Consider the following 13,182-nt stretch of genomic DNA (forward strand, 5'->3'; position numbering starts at 1 on the left):
GCAGGTGTGTGGACTCTTCCCCGGGCCACACAGAGGTCAGGTTGGGGTTTCTGTCCTTGCTCAGAGCTGACTTCTTCCTCTGTGCTCAGGAATCACTCCTAGAATGCTTGGGGACCCTGCGGTGTGTGAGGCTCAAACCTGGGTTGCCCAAGTGCAGGCCAGTCCCCTCTCCGCTGTGCTCCAGCTCCACCACGTCCAGTTTGAGCAGACCCTGGGCTGTGCCACAAGTATGGAGTCCCAGGGTCCGAGCCAGGAGTCCCCCTAGTGGCCCTTGGCCACACCCCTGGCCCTCCCAGCTTCTCTGGCCTGCTGGGGCTCCTGGCAGGGTCAGGGTCAGGCCCCAGTGGCCAGTAGGAGTGGCCAGGTAGCTGAGTGGGAGTGGCCCAGAGAGGATCAGCAGCGGTGTGGACCACATGGCGGTGGGGACACACGTCTGAGCCCAGATATTCCAGGACTCAAGGCTGACCATGGGAGAGAGTAGGCAGAGGGTCACCCGGGTAACCCCAGAAGCTCACAAAATAGCCTCCGGGCTGGATTTCAGGGCTTTCATTTGTTTTTTAAATCAGGACAAGGGCTGGAGCGATAGCACAGCAATAGGGCATTTGCCTTGCATGCGGCCGACTTGGGTGGACTTGGGTTTGATCCTGGCATCCCATGTGGTCCCCTGAGCCTGTCAGGAGTCAGTTCTGGGAGCAGAGCCAGGTGGAGCCCCTGCGCGCTACTAGGTGTGGCCCAACCCCCCCAATAATAATAAAATAAAATATTTTATTTATTTTATTAATAAAATAAAACCAGGACAAGGCTTAGTTTCCCTCCAATGTCTCTTAGGCACCTTTTACTTTTAATTTAAAAACTTGGGGCCAGAGAGATAGCACAGCAGTAGGGTGTTTACCTTGTACGCTGCCAACCCCGGAACAGACCTGGGTTTGATCCCCAGCATCCCATACAGTCCCCAGAGCCTGCCAGGAGCAATTTCTGAGCACGTAGTCAGGAGTAACAACTGAGTGCCGCTGGGTATGGCCAAGAAAAACAAAACAACAACAATAATAATAAAATAAAAAGTTTTGGTCATACCTGGCGGTTCATGTTACCCTGCTGCATGTCACTTACTCCTGGCTCTGTGCTTGGGTCACTCCTGACAGACTTGGGGAACCCTACAGGGTGCTGGATCAAACCTTGGTTTGCTACATGCAAGGCCAGCATTCTCCCTGCTGCCCTAACGACCCGGGCCCATCTCTGGCACTTTTGGGGGACTCAGTGGCCTTTCCACTCTCTGTAATTCCCAGCCATGGGGCAGGATGCTGGCCTTGCACAGGGCTGAACCAGGTTTAATCCCAGCACCCCTGAGCCCACCCAGGAGGGATCCCGAGTGCTGAGAGAGGAGTCGGCCCCGAGCACAGTCAAGTTTGGCCCAAAAAACCAAATGCAGAGAGGCTGGAGAGATAGCACAGCGGTAGGGAATTTGCCTTACATGTGGCTGATCTGGAAGGGGCCCGTTTTGATTCTGGCCATCCTGTATGGTCCCCCAGCCTTCCAGGGGTGATTTCTGAGTGCAGAGAGAGAAAGCCAGGAGTGACCTCTGAGCACCGCTGGGTGTGACCCAAAAACCAGCCAATCAATTGGAGCAACCAATTAATCAATCAAGTTTAAAAAGAAAACCAAAAACAAATGTGAACTTCCAATGTCAGGGCACAGCCAAGGCTCTGGATGAAGCCTCAGTTTCCTTATTTGTGGAATGCGGCAGAAACCTCCCTCCCAGGGAAGGTCAATAAGTCACTCTCTCTGTGGGGATCAGTAAGTTCCTGAACCTCATTGCATGGAGTTCCGGCTCCTAACGAGTCTATGAGAAGCAAAGTTATTAGAGTTTGAATCTGGAGTCTGGAGCGAACACCTGAGTCTATGAGAAGCAAAGTTATTAGAGTTTGAATCTGGAGTCTGGAGCGAACACCTGAAAATGCTCGGGGCTTTCTCCTGGGTCCACTCACACTTGGGGTTGCAGGGAGATGTGAGGCTAGGATCAGCCCCAGAGTTTCTGTCTGCAAAGCTCCAGACTCTTGAGCCTTTCCCAGCCCCTGAAGACAAAACTGGGAGTATTTTCTTCTGACTTCTGCTCAGAGAGCACTTCTGGGGGCGTCCAAAGACCATATGAGATACCAGGGATCGAACCCAGGTCAGCCACATGCAAACTGAGTGCCTTCCGTGCTGTCCCATCTCTCACACTGAAGCCAAGCCCTGTGAGGAGAGGGCGCGGGGCATCTTTCCTGCTCCATGTTCTCCCACATGTCTCTTGGCGATGCTTCAGCACGGGGCAGGGAGTCCGCGCCAGACCAACCCTCGGAGAAGGACCCTCTCTATGTGCCAGTTCTACAACTGAAGATGGCAGCCAGAGCTGGGTGAGGATCCCCCCCACCTCGCACAGAGAGGGATTCCCCCACCCTCAGGGAAGGAGCTTATTCCAGACAAGCTGGGAGCGCCCGCCATTTTTTCCCCAAATCCTGGATCAAGTTAAGCCTAAAGCAGTACTGTACCTTTTATTGGTAAAGCCACTGTCCTCACCTTTATTGCTGCTACTCCTCATGGCTCATTTGCGGGGTGTAGAGTCCTGAGCCAAGGCCAAGGGTTCGAATCCCTGGACTAAGAAAGCACATGGCTGAGACATATGTGAGTCATCCAGGTTCTGAGATCTTCTTATGGCTTGTTTTTTTTTGTTTGTTTGGTTGTTTGTTTGTTTTTTGGTTTTTGGGTCACACCCGGCAATGCTCAGGGGTTACTCCTGGCTCCATGCTCAGATATCGCTCCTGGCAGGCTCAGGGGACCATATGGGACGCCGGGATTCAAACCAATGACCTTCTGCATGAAAGGCAAACGCCTTACCTCCATGCTATCTCTCCTGCCCCTTGTTTTGGTTTTTGTTTGTTTCTTTGTCTGTTTGTTTGTTTTGGACCACAACTGGCAGTTCACAGGGGTTACTCCTGGCTCTGCACTTGGGAATCACTCCTGGCAGACCCTATGGGGTGCTGGGAATAGAACCAGGCTCACCCGCTTACTCTCACTCTGTCCCCTCTTTTGTTTTACTTTCTGGGCAGTAAGGGAAGCTTTGGAATTTGGATGCACTTTTGGGGGGGCTTTGTGTCCAAGCAGAGGGTCAGACACTTTCCCGGATCGCTCTGTGGAGTCACTGCCTGAGGTCCGCGTCCATCTCATCTGTCAGTTGGGCCTTGAACAGAGAAGCCATTTGGTGATGGCGTTTGCTTGGGGAGCCACACCCAGGTCCGAAGATGACAGCCTGGACCCTTCTCTGCTGCTGCCCCATTTAAGCCCCGTCCAGCCGCAGGGCCTGACTCTTCACCCATCTGCAGCCCCAGCTAGAAAGTGGGGGGTCAGGGGACACAATAATACAGGGCTGACAGGACTCAGCTGCACCCCATGGATTCCAATATTCCCCAGCCCCTCTCCCCCCTATTCCTCCGCTCCACCGGCCCCAGCACCCAAGCACGCAGAAATGCCTTTTATTTTCCTTCTCCATCCTGGGCTCAGGAACCATCTCTTCATTCCTCAACACCACCAACATAAGTCAGCCCTGCCCTGTGTCCCTGTGTGAGACACCAGTCTGAGGGTCCCCAGAAAACAGACCCCAGCCGGCTGTCAAGGGTACATGACCACCTACCCTTCTGTGGGCATCCTGGACGCCAGACAGAATCCGAGGGGCTCACAGCCAGGACTGAAGGGGGACTGGAGGTCCCTTCCTTAAATCACTCTGGCCATTGGTGTCTCTGTCGGGCTTTTCAGAGACCATGGTAAGCGGTCACATGGACCACGGTGCCCACCTGGAGCAGGAGCTGTTGGCTTTTTCTTGGGGGGTGGTGGTGGTGAACTCACCTTCCAGGCAGCTCAGATTTCTGCCATCAGTGTCCCGTCTCCATGGACCAGTCCATGGAAGGTAGAATCAGTTCACGGAAAGTGAGAGCAGTCCATGGAAAGTGGGACTGACCCCCCCCCCCCGACAGTGGGTTCAGCCTCAGAAAATTGGTTTCTCTCGCAGTGACCTGTCATGGCCAGGGACCAACCTGAGGGGGAGGTAAGGAGGGGAGGGAGACCTGGGTGCACCTGGGACCAGCATCCTTCCTCCCACTGCAGGGACCCCTGGAGCCTCAGCGAACAGCCTCTACCCACATGGGGCCTAGAACCTGTCCGTGTCCTCCTGCAAGTCTCAGGGCAGAATCAGGGGCCTGGGAACCAGTACCTCATCTCTGACACCACCACTGGGGATGTTATGGGACCAGACCTTCTGAGATAGGAGGTCGTAAGAATTAAAATAAAGAAGGTTCTGGGGGATGCTGCTTAGATCAGGCTCTGTCCTTCAACTGTCCATAACTCACTGGATATTTGCACAAGGGTTAATCCACCTACCCACCCACATATACAGCCACTCAGTCACCTACCATCTATCCATCCACCCACCTACACGTCAATCCATCCACACACCATCCACCAAAAGTCCACCCACCCTCCCATCCTTCTACCTACCTATCCACCATCCACCATCCTCTCACCCACCCATCCACAAACTCACACACCCATCATATACCCACCCTCCTTCTACCCATCCACCCATTCACCCATCTATCCACTCATTCATTTACACATCAATCCATCCACAGTAAAGCTCACTAGCTATTTGCACAGGGGCTTGTCTAGCCATCCATCCATCCATTCGCCAGCTACCAACTCCTCTACCCATCTATCCATGCACTCATCCATTCATATATTCATCATCCATCCATTCATCCACTCACTCACTCACTCACTCACCCACCCATCCATCAACCCATTCATCTATCTGTCTACCCATCCACCAATCCATGCAGCTAGCCACCCATCCTCTCCCATCCATCCATCCACCCACCTATTTACCCATCCATCCATATATCCATCAATCCATCCATCCACACATACATCTACCAACCCATACATCCATCAATACGCCCATTCATTCATCAATGAGCACATCTATTCATCCATAGAAAGTCTCACTGTATATTTGCTCAGGGGTTTGTCCACCCACCCATCCATCCATCCATCCACTCGCCAGCCAGTCACCAACACTGCCACCCATCCTTCCATCCATCCTTCTACCCATTCATCCACCCACACATCTATCCACCCATCCATCCATCTACCCATCCACCCCACCTGTTGTATTAATTATTAAATATATAGTCCTAGTGAAGTGGATGGTGAGGCCTTTCTCGGCTCAGCCTGGCTTCTGCAACCCCTTCAGCCGGTGAGTCTGTAGGTAGCAGGATAACAGAAAAATGATCCACAGCAGTCAGAAGAAGTTTCAGGAGATATCAGCTTTATTACAAGGCCTTAACTGCCATGTGTGGCTTCTAAGCTAAGCAGCTTCTTTGCTGCTGCACTGCATTCATCCTGTGTCCAATCTCCCTTCCCCCTCCTCAAGGCAACCCCTTTGTTACCAACCACAGACCCCTCCCAGCTGTGGGAGGGCCTCACCATTCAGGTAAGATAGGCAGAAGTTGGGGGAGGGGTAAACCCACTCACCACCCACCCATCCATCAATCAATCCATATATCTATCCACCTACCCATTCATCCATGCAAACAGCCACTCACTCCCTCTCATCCATCCATCCATCTACCAACCCAACACCATACACCCACCCATTCATCTACCCATTCATCTATCTATCCATCCACCCACCCATCCATCCATTCATCCATCCATCCATCCACCCACCCATCCATCCACTCACTCACCCACCCACCCACCCATCCATTCATCCATCCACCCATCTACCCACCATCCATCCATCAACCCATACATCTGTTCACCAACACATCCATTCATGCAGCCAGCCAGCCACGTCTTCCCATCCATCTACCATCTACCCATCAATCCATCCAAGCAACCATCCATCCACCCACACATACACCCATTTATACACCCATCCATCCACTAATCCACTCATCAATCCATCCATCCACCCATCCATACATATCTACAACCATCCTTACAACCATTCATCACCCATTCATTCATTCATTCATTCATCCAGTCACCCCTCATCCATCCATTCACCCATTCATTCATCAATACACCCATCTATCAATCCACAGTAAAGCTCACTGGATATTTGCACAGGGGGGTGTCCACCCATCATTTATCCATTCAGCCAACCAACAACCCTCCCACCCATCCATCCATCCATTCATCTATCCACCCATCTACCCACCCATTCATCCATCCACCCTTCTACCCACCTGTAACTCCACCCTGGATTTAGGTGTATCTACTTGAGACCGGCCCATTCCTAGGAGGGCTCTTGGAAAGCAGATATTGCGTGTATCTTTACCTGCAAGACCCGCCTTTTCCTGGGAGTGGTCTTGGAAAGGTAAGATAAGGCCTTTGACCCAGGGGATTAGGGGCTTTTGGCCTTTTGCCAGCATGGAGGTCAAAGGGAAGATGGCTGAAAGGAGTTAAGATGCAGGGCTAGCCTAGAATGGCTGAATGCTTAAAAGGTTATGATATAGGCCACACATGTGGTGGATAGGGTATGAATAAAGCTGATACTTCCTGAAGCCTGACTGTGAGTGAGATTTCTACCCGCCATTCTCATGAACCTCCAGACCCACCGGCTGAAGGGGGTTGCAGAGCCACGTGGCCTGGGATGGCAGAGAAAGGTCTCTCCATCCATCCATCTCCATCCAGCACCATCATTAATTATTTAACACTACACCCACCCATTCATCCATCCACCCATACACCCACCCATTCTTCCATCCACCCCACATTCACCTATTCATCAACCCATCCATCCACCCATCCTTTCATCCATCTCTTCATCATCTATTCATCCACTCATTCATCCACCCACCCATCCATCAACCTATACGTCTGTCCAACAACCCACCCCTCCCATTCATCCATCTGCACATCAATCCATCCATCCACCAATCTATCCACCCACACAATACACCCATTTATCCATGCCTCCATCCACCCATCCATCCATTAATCCATTCATTCCCTCATTCATCCAGCCGTACAACCATTCACCCATCTATCCAACCATACACCCATCTACCCATCCACAGTAAAGCTCACTGGATATTTTTGCACAGGGGTTTGTCCACCCATTCACCCACCTACCTACCATCCTGCCACCAACCCTCCCACCCACCCATCCACCCACTCATCCACTCGCTCGCCAGCCACCACACTCTCACCCATCCCTCCACCTATCCACCCACAGTAAAGCTCACTGGCTCTTTGCACTGGGGGGTGACCAACCATTCATCCGTCAAACCAACCACCATCCATCAATACAGCCAGCAGGCCAGTCACTCTTCCACCAATACAGCCAGCCACCATCCATTCATCCATCCATCTATCCACCCACCCACCCACCCATTTATCCATTCATCCATCCATCTATTTGTCTATCCATCCATCTCTGTCCATCCATCCATCCTCTCCCTCCCTCCTCCACGCATTGGTTCACCCATCAGTCCATCCACGTCCATTCATCCATGCACCTACTTCACACCCATCCATCTCCTAGTCCTTCTGTCCACCCTCCCACCTACCCACGGGGTAATTCACCCCTATATCTCCATCCAACCCCTCTAAGAATCAAGTCTGTCCTCACCTCTGCTCTGAATCCTTGGGACATGGAGAGGATTCAAAAGGCAATCCTGGCCTCGGGAGAAGGACCATACCCTGGGGCTCACATGGTCTCCTGGACACATCAAATCTTAATTTCTGCCCCTGCCTTGCTCCGTATCCCCCAGATCCACTCCAGGCTCCTCTCTCACCTCTGCTCCAGTCACGGAAGCAGCCGCGTCTTTTCCCCAAATATCCAGATCCTCCCGTAGTTTATACCCACTCAGGCCACTTCTTCCAAGAAGCCCTTCATATTCAGAAAGGGATGTTCTGGAAGTATCTGCGTTGAGGGCTCAAAATAAAAAAAAAAAAATTTTTCCTCTGAGGGAAATTGTGTGCCTTACACACAATCCTGGTTGGATCCCCAGCACCCCATCTGGTCCCCGAAGCTCCGGGAGTGATCTCTAAGCAGAGCCGGGCGTCAGCTCTGAGCACCGCCGGGTGTGGCCTCAAACTAAAAAACAGAACCAAAACAGATTCCTGACTCAGGTCTGGGAAAGAGATTTTTGGGCCACCCAGGATTTGGGGGCTGCCCAGGAACCGGCGAGGCCTATCTGCTGGCAGGCGCCGTCTCCCTCTGCTGCCGGCAGAGGGTAGCACCGGGCCGCTCGCGGTTCCTCGAGCCCTTGGAGGCGCAGCTGTGAATCCCTCTGTCTGGGGGAAACTGAGGCACAGCCAGGCGGGCCCTCAGTGGAGGCGCCCCGCCACCCCTGAGCCCTCGCATCGCCTTCTCCCTTGCTCCTTTGTCCTCGGACCCCCGCCCCGCTGGGCCAGGGTCCTCCTGAGTAGGACAGGTTTATTGCATGCTCTTCCACGCACCTGGGTCTCCCAATACCACGGCCACGCGTCCGCCCGTGGCCTCCAGAGGGCAGCATCGGCCCGCGCGTCCCTCGGCAGAGGGACTGGGTGCTCGGACCTGGCACTGGGTGGCGAGCTGTCAGGTCCCTGCTCTGGGTCCCCAAGATCCCCGTCCAGTGGGCCCTATCCACCTGCCAGCTCTGCGTGACCAGGGCCAGAGGGATCCCCAGAGAGACCAGCGAGAGGTGGCCCCGTGTCAGGTCCCCAACTTGGCCAGACTTTTGGAGAGGACTCGGGGTGGTTGGACGCAGCCCCTCCTTCAGTCCTGGTTCGGGTGGGACCCCTGCCTGGTCACATCCCCTCCGGGGGACCTGGGCATCGACCCAGGCCTGTCCCCTCCCGCGCAGACAGCACGGTCCTCCGAGACTCAGCCCAGGGCCACAGCTGGGACTGAGTAGGGGGTGGACAGCAGCCCTGGAACGTACCCCAAAGCCTGACTGTCCCATTCTCTCCCTCCGGCCCTTCTCATCGGGGAGGGGGTCCCTCGATGGCCAGCCTGTCCCCACCCTGTTCCACTCAGCTCCTGCCGAGACATGGACAGGAGGTGGTGGTGGTGGAGTGACCCTGATTCTGGGAATCAGCAGGGCCGTACCCTGGGTGGGGGGAATCCCGGCTGGGTGGGGGGAGCCCAGGATGCTTGTGCAAGCCAGGAGCGCCCTGGATGGCACGCGTCCACAAAGGTGGGGGATGTGCTGGCGAGACCCCCGGCCTCCCGTCGCCCAAGCGGAGGCGAGTGGCCGACCGACCGACCCTCAGACGCAAGACCAGGCCGGCCGGGTCCCCACCCGCGCCGCGCCGCAGGTGTCTCCCCGCGCGATTCCCACCCAGCCTCCCCGGGGCGCACCCAGCGCCCCGCTCCCCGCCCCGCGCGCGCGCCCAGGGAAGGGGGTCGGTGGATGCGTCTGTGCCACGGGGGGAGGGAGGAGAGAAGGGAGGGCGCGGGGAGCGAGCAAAGCGCGAGCGGGCGAGGCGGGCGGGCGGGCGGGCGGGCGGGGTGGATCCTCCCACCTGCGGCTTCTCCTGCCCGGCCGCCGCGAGTCACCTGGGGAGGCGGACAAGTGCGGACACATTGGCGGCCGGGGCGCTCCGAGAGGCGCGCACGGCCCCAGGCGGCTGCGCCCGGCCGAGGCAGCAGCAGCCGCGCCCGCCGCCCGCCCGCCCGCCCGCCCGCCCGCCGCGCTCCCTCGCTCCCTCGCGCGCGGGGCCCCGCGGCCGCCCCGCCGGGCTCCTGGGAGGTCGCGGCTCCGTGGCCGGGGGCGCCCGGGCCGGGCTCGCCATGGTGGCAGCGCGCGCCCGGTGCCCGCGCGTCGCCCGCCGCCCGAGCCGCAGCGCCGGCTGAGCGCAGCCCCCCGACCCGGCCCGGCCCGGCCCGACCCGACCCGACCCGACCCGACCCGGCCCGGCCCGGCCCGCTGCCTATGGCGCAGCCCCTCGCCCTGGAACATGCACAAAAACTCACGCGAGTGGATCTTCTACGTGTTCCTCTGCTTCGGCGTCCTGTATGTGAAGCTCGGGTGAGTGGGCAGGGGCTGGGCACGCGAGGGGCCCTTGGGCACTTGCACAGGGCGCGTGGGCACGCCTTTGGGCACTCGCACAGGGCGCGCGGGGCCCCGGGGCAGGGTTGCGCGTGGGACCCGCGTCCAGGCGGCGAGAATCCCCGGCACCTCCGGAGGCTGGAGGAGGGAGAGCAGGGCGCGCGGGTAGCGGCGAGCCCGGCGGCCGGCGCGTCCTTTCCCCGGTCTTGGGCTCCAGCCCCGGGGGTGGGACGCGCCTCGCCTCCCCCGGACTGCGCTGGGCGCCGAGCCCGGTCTGCCGGCCGGCCGAGCGCTCAGCGAGCGCCTGCAGGGTGCAACGAGGCCAGGGGGCGGCCGCTGAGGTTTGGGGTGGCTGGCCCCGCGCGCGCGACAGCGTGGAGTGGAGTGCGGTGGCGCGGAGGCGCGCGCCCCCGGGGCATCCACCCAGCCACCCACCGCGAGGCCCGGGTCTCTGGGTCCATCCCATCACCCGCAGGAGTGGGAATTCCCTCGACGGCCCGCGGGGCTCGGGATGGGCAGCGCCTCCGTCGCCGCCACCGCCACCGCCACCGCCGCCGGGGACTCGCCGTGCGCCCCGCGCCCCGGCCCGCGCTGGGCCCCTCTCGCCCAGCGGTAGCTGCGCCGAGTCGTATTTCCACATTCCTGAACCCAGTCCTTACCTGTTGAGCTACGATCTCTTTTACACGGAATCCGTCTCGGCCTCGCAACCAGTGGGGGTGGGTGGGAGCGCTGCGACCGTGCGGGGTGCGCCGGGCGGCGGCGAGGGGTCCCGGACACCCGGCGCTGAGCCCCGGCGCGCAGCCTTGCGGGGAAAGAGGCCCGCGCGGGTACCCTGGGCCCAGCGCTGGAAGCTTCGCTCTCCTTTTGCCCTCCAGCCCGCAGGTAGAGCAGCTGAGGTCAGGGAGGCGCACACGGGCTGGAAGGGACCAGCCCTGGACTCCCCGCTTCTGCAGTGCAAGGCCCGGCGGGAGGGCAAGCGGACGCTGGCGGCTGTTTATGGCCGTGCGGTGTGTGGAGGCCGCGTCCCCGCTTGTTTGTTTATGAGACGCGACGTGCCGGGCGGCCACTGGCCTGTGGACAGGCTTGTCCTGTTTTCTGGGCTCCGCCAAGGCCCCTCCTAGGACATGCAGTCGGCAACCCCCAGTTTCCAGGGCTCTGCCTTCCTGTGTCCCCGGGAGGAAGCGTCCTCCACACTAGAGTAACCTGGGCCACAAGGTGACAGCCGGAGCTGGGTCTGGGGATGCCAAGGGCCTCACCCAGGACTCCACACTCCAGCGCCCCAATCCCACAGGATTCTGCTATGGGCAGAAACCACTAGTGCCCACTCCCCTGTACCCCCCAGAGAGCAGAGGGGCTGTACAAGGCCCAGGTTGGGTCCAGGTCTGAAGGTGCCTCTCCAGGCCTCCAGAACTCAGCTGGCCCCTGCAGACAGCTAGTGAGGGCCCCCCCTTGCCCCAGCTCTCGGCCCTGCTGTACCCCAACACTTGTCTGGCTCCCCATGTCCTGGGGGTGGTGCCTGGCCCACCAGCATCCTGTGGACATCTGAGGAGACGTGGAGATCATGTAGGCTATGCTGGGGGGTGCAAAGAGCGTCACTCTCCCACCAGGGCTCCCAGCACTCCTAACTCTACCTATAGGCAGCCCCTGGACTTTTGGGGGCAGAAAGAAGAGGCCAGAGGGGACCCCTCTGGATACCCAGAGGGTATCCCCAGGCCGAGCTTGGGGTCTGGGCTCTCTGGGGAAGACCCCTCAGCAGATACCACCACCAGGGTCCTCATATCTGGGGGTGGTCAAGTGCTGTAGCCCCAGGTGTGGAGGGGCACCCACCAATAAATATCCTGGGTGCGTCCAGGAGAGGAATTCACGGTCTGAAGCTCCCGGAGTGGGTTTCCAGTGAGCACCCCCTCCCCATGCTCTACCCGAGCTGGCATCTGTGAATGAGGCCCGGAAAAATCTTCCATGGGGTGCCAGCAAAGAGGTGGGGGACTTTTAAAGGCTCTGGGAGTCTGCACATGAAAGAAAGATCCACTCTGAGCACTGTTTGCCCAGGGAAACCAAACGCGACCAACTCTGTCTGCTGCCCTTGGAATGAGTGGTGGAGGGTCCGAGGGGTGGAATGTGGAGGGCTTCATGTCCCACGGGGTTGGGGACGAGCTGCCCTTTGGGCAGAGACGGTGGCAGAGACCGTCCCCACCCCCATTGCCAGTGTCCCTGGATGCTGAGTCTCCTTGTCCCAGGGGGGGAGACTCAAACCCTGAAAACTCGCGGGAAAGAGGCCAGGAAGGGGCCTGGACGGGAATCCAAGGCCTGATGGCTCCCTCCGTTCACTCCGCAGCACCACAGGGTCCCTTGAGCCCAGCTGGGAGTGGCCCCGGGGTGGGGGGTGGGGTGGGGAGAATTCCAGGAAGGCTGTTGAGAAAAGTGTGTCCAACCAACAGAGGGTTTCTAGCCTTAGCTTCAGAGAGCGAACATGGAAGGAAGAAGACCGTGGGAGCCGGGGTTGGGGGACCATGTGCACCTGTCGAGGTGGGGTGTCTCCACCTCTACCCCCTCTCCTCCGGCCACCCTCTCCAACGACCCTCTCCTGTCCCGGGGACAGGCGCAGGGACTGCAGTGCGCAAGAGCGCAGGTGAGCCCTGCCTGGAAGGCGCGCAGGGCTGCGCGCTGAGTGCGGGCCCCCTACCAGGCGGGCACGCAACAGGCCGAGGGCAGCCGCACTGGGCACCACGTCCCCACGCTTGCCAGGCGCACGCAGGCGCTTGCTTCGGACGGGGCACGCGCTGCCCCCGCGGCACAGCCCCCCAGCAGCCCCCGCCTCCGCGCGATTACCCCGCGGTGCCTCCCCGGAGACGGAGACGCACCCTCCGGGGCAGGCCAGAGCGGTTCTGCTGGGCTCGGCGGAGTTGGGGCGGGTGTGGGGGGAGCGTTCCGGGGCCAAGGCCGTTTTGGCAAGCCCCGGGGGCGGCTCCCGCCACACGCTCGGGTCGGCCTCCCCTTTGAAAAACCCGCCCGCGGAGGAGGCGGACGTCGGAGCGGCCCGTCCAATGGCAGCGGCGCGCCTGGGGAGACTTTTGGAGACGTCGTGAGCCGGAGCGAGCGAGCGAGC

Source organism: Suncus etruscus, chromosome 4, assembly GCF_024139225.1.
Source record: "Suncus etruscus isolate mSunEtr1 chromosome 4, mSunEtr1.pri.cur, whole genome shotgun sequence".
Lineage (NCBI taxonomy): Eukaryota > Metazoa > Chordata > Mammalia > Eulipotyphla > Soricidae > Suncus > Suncus etruscus.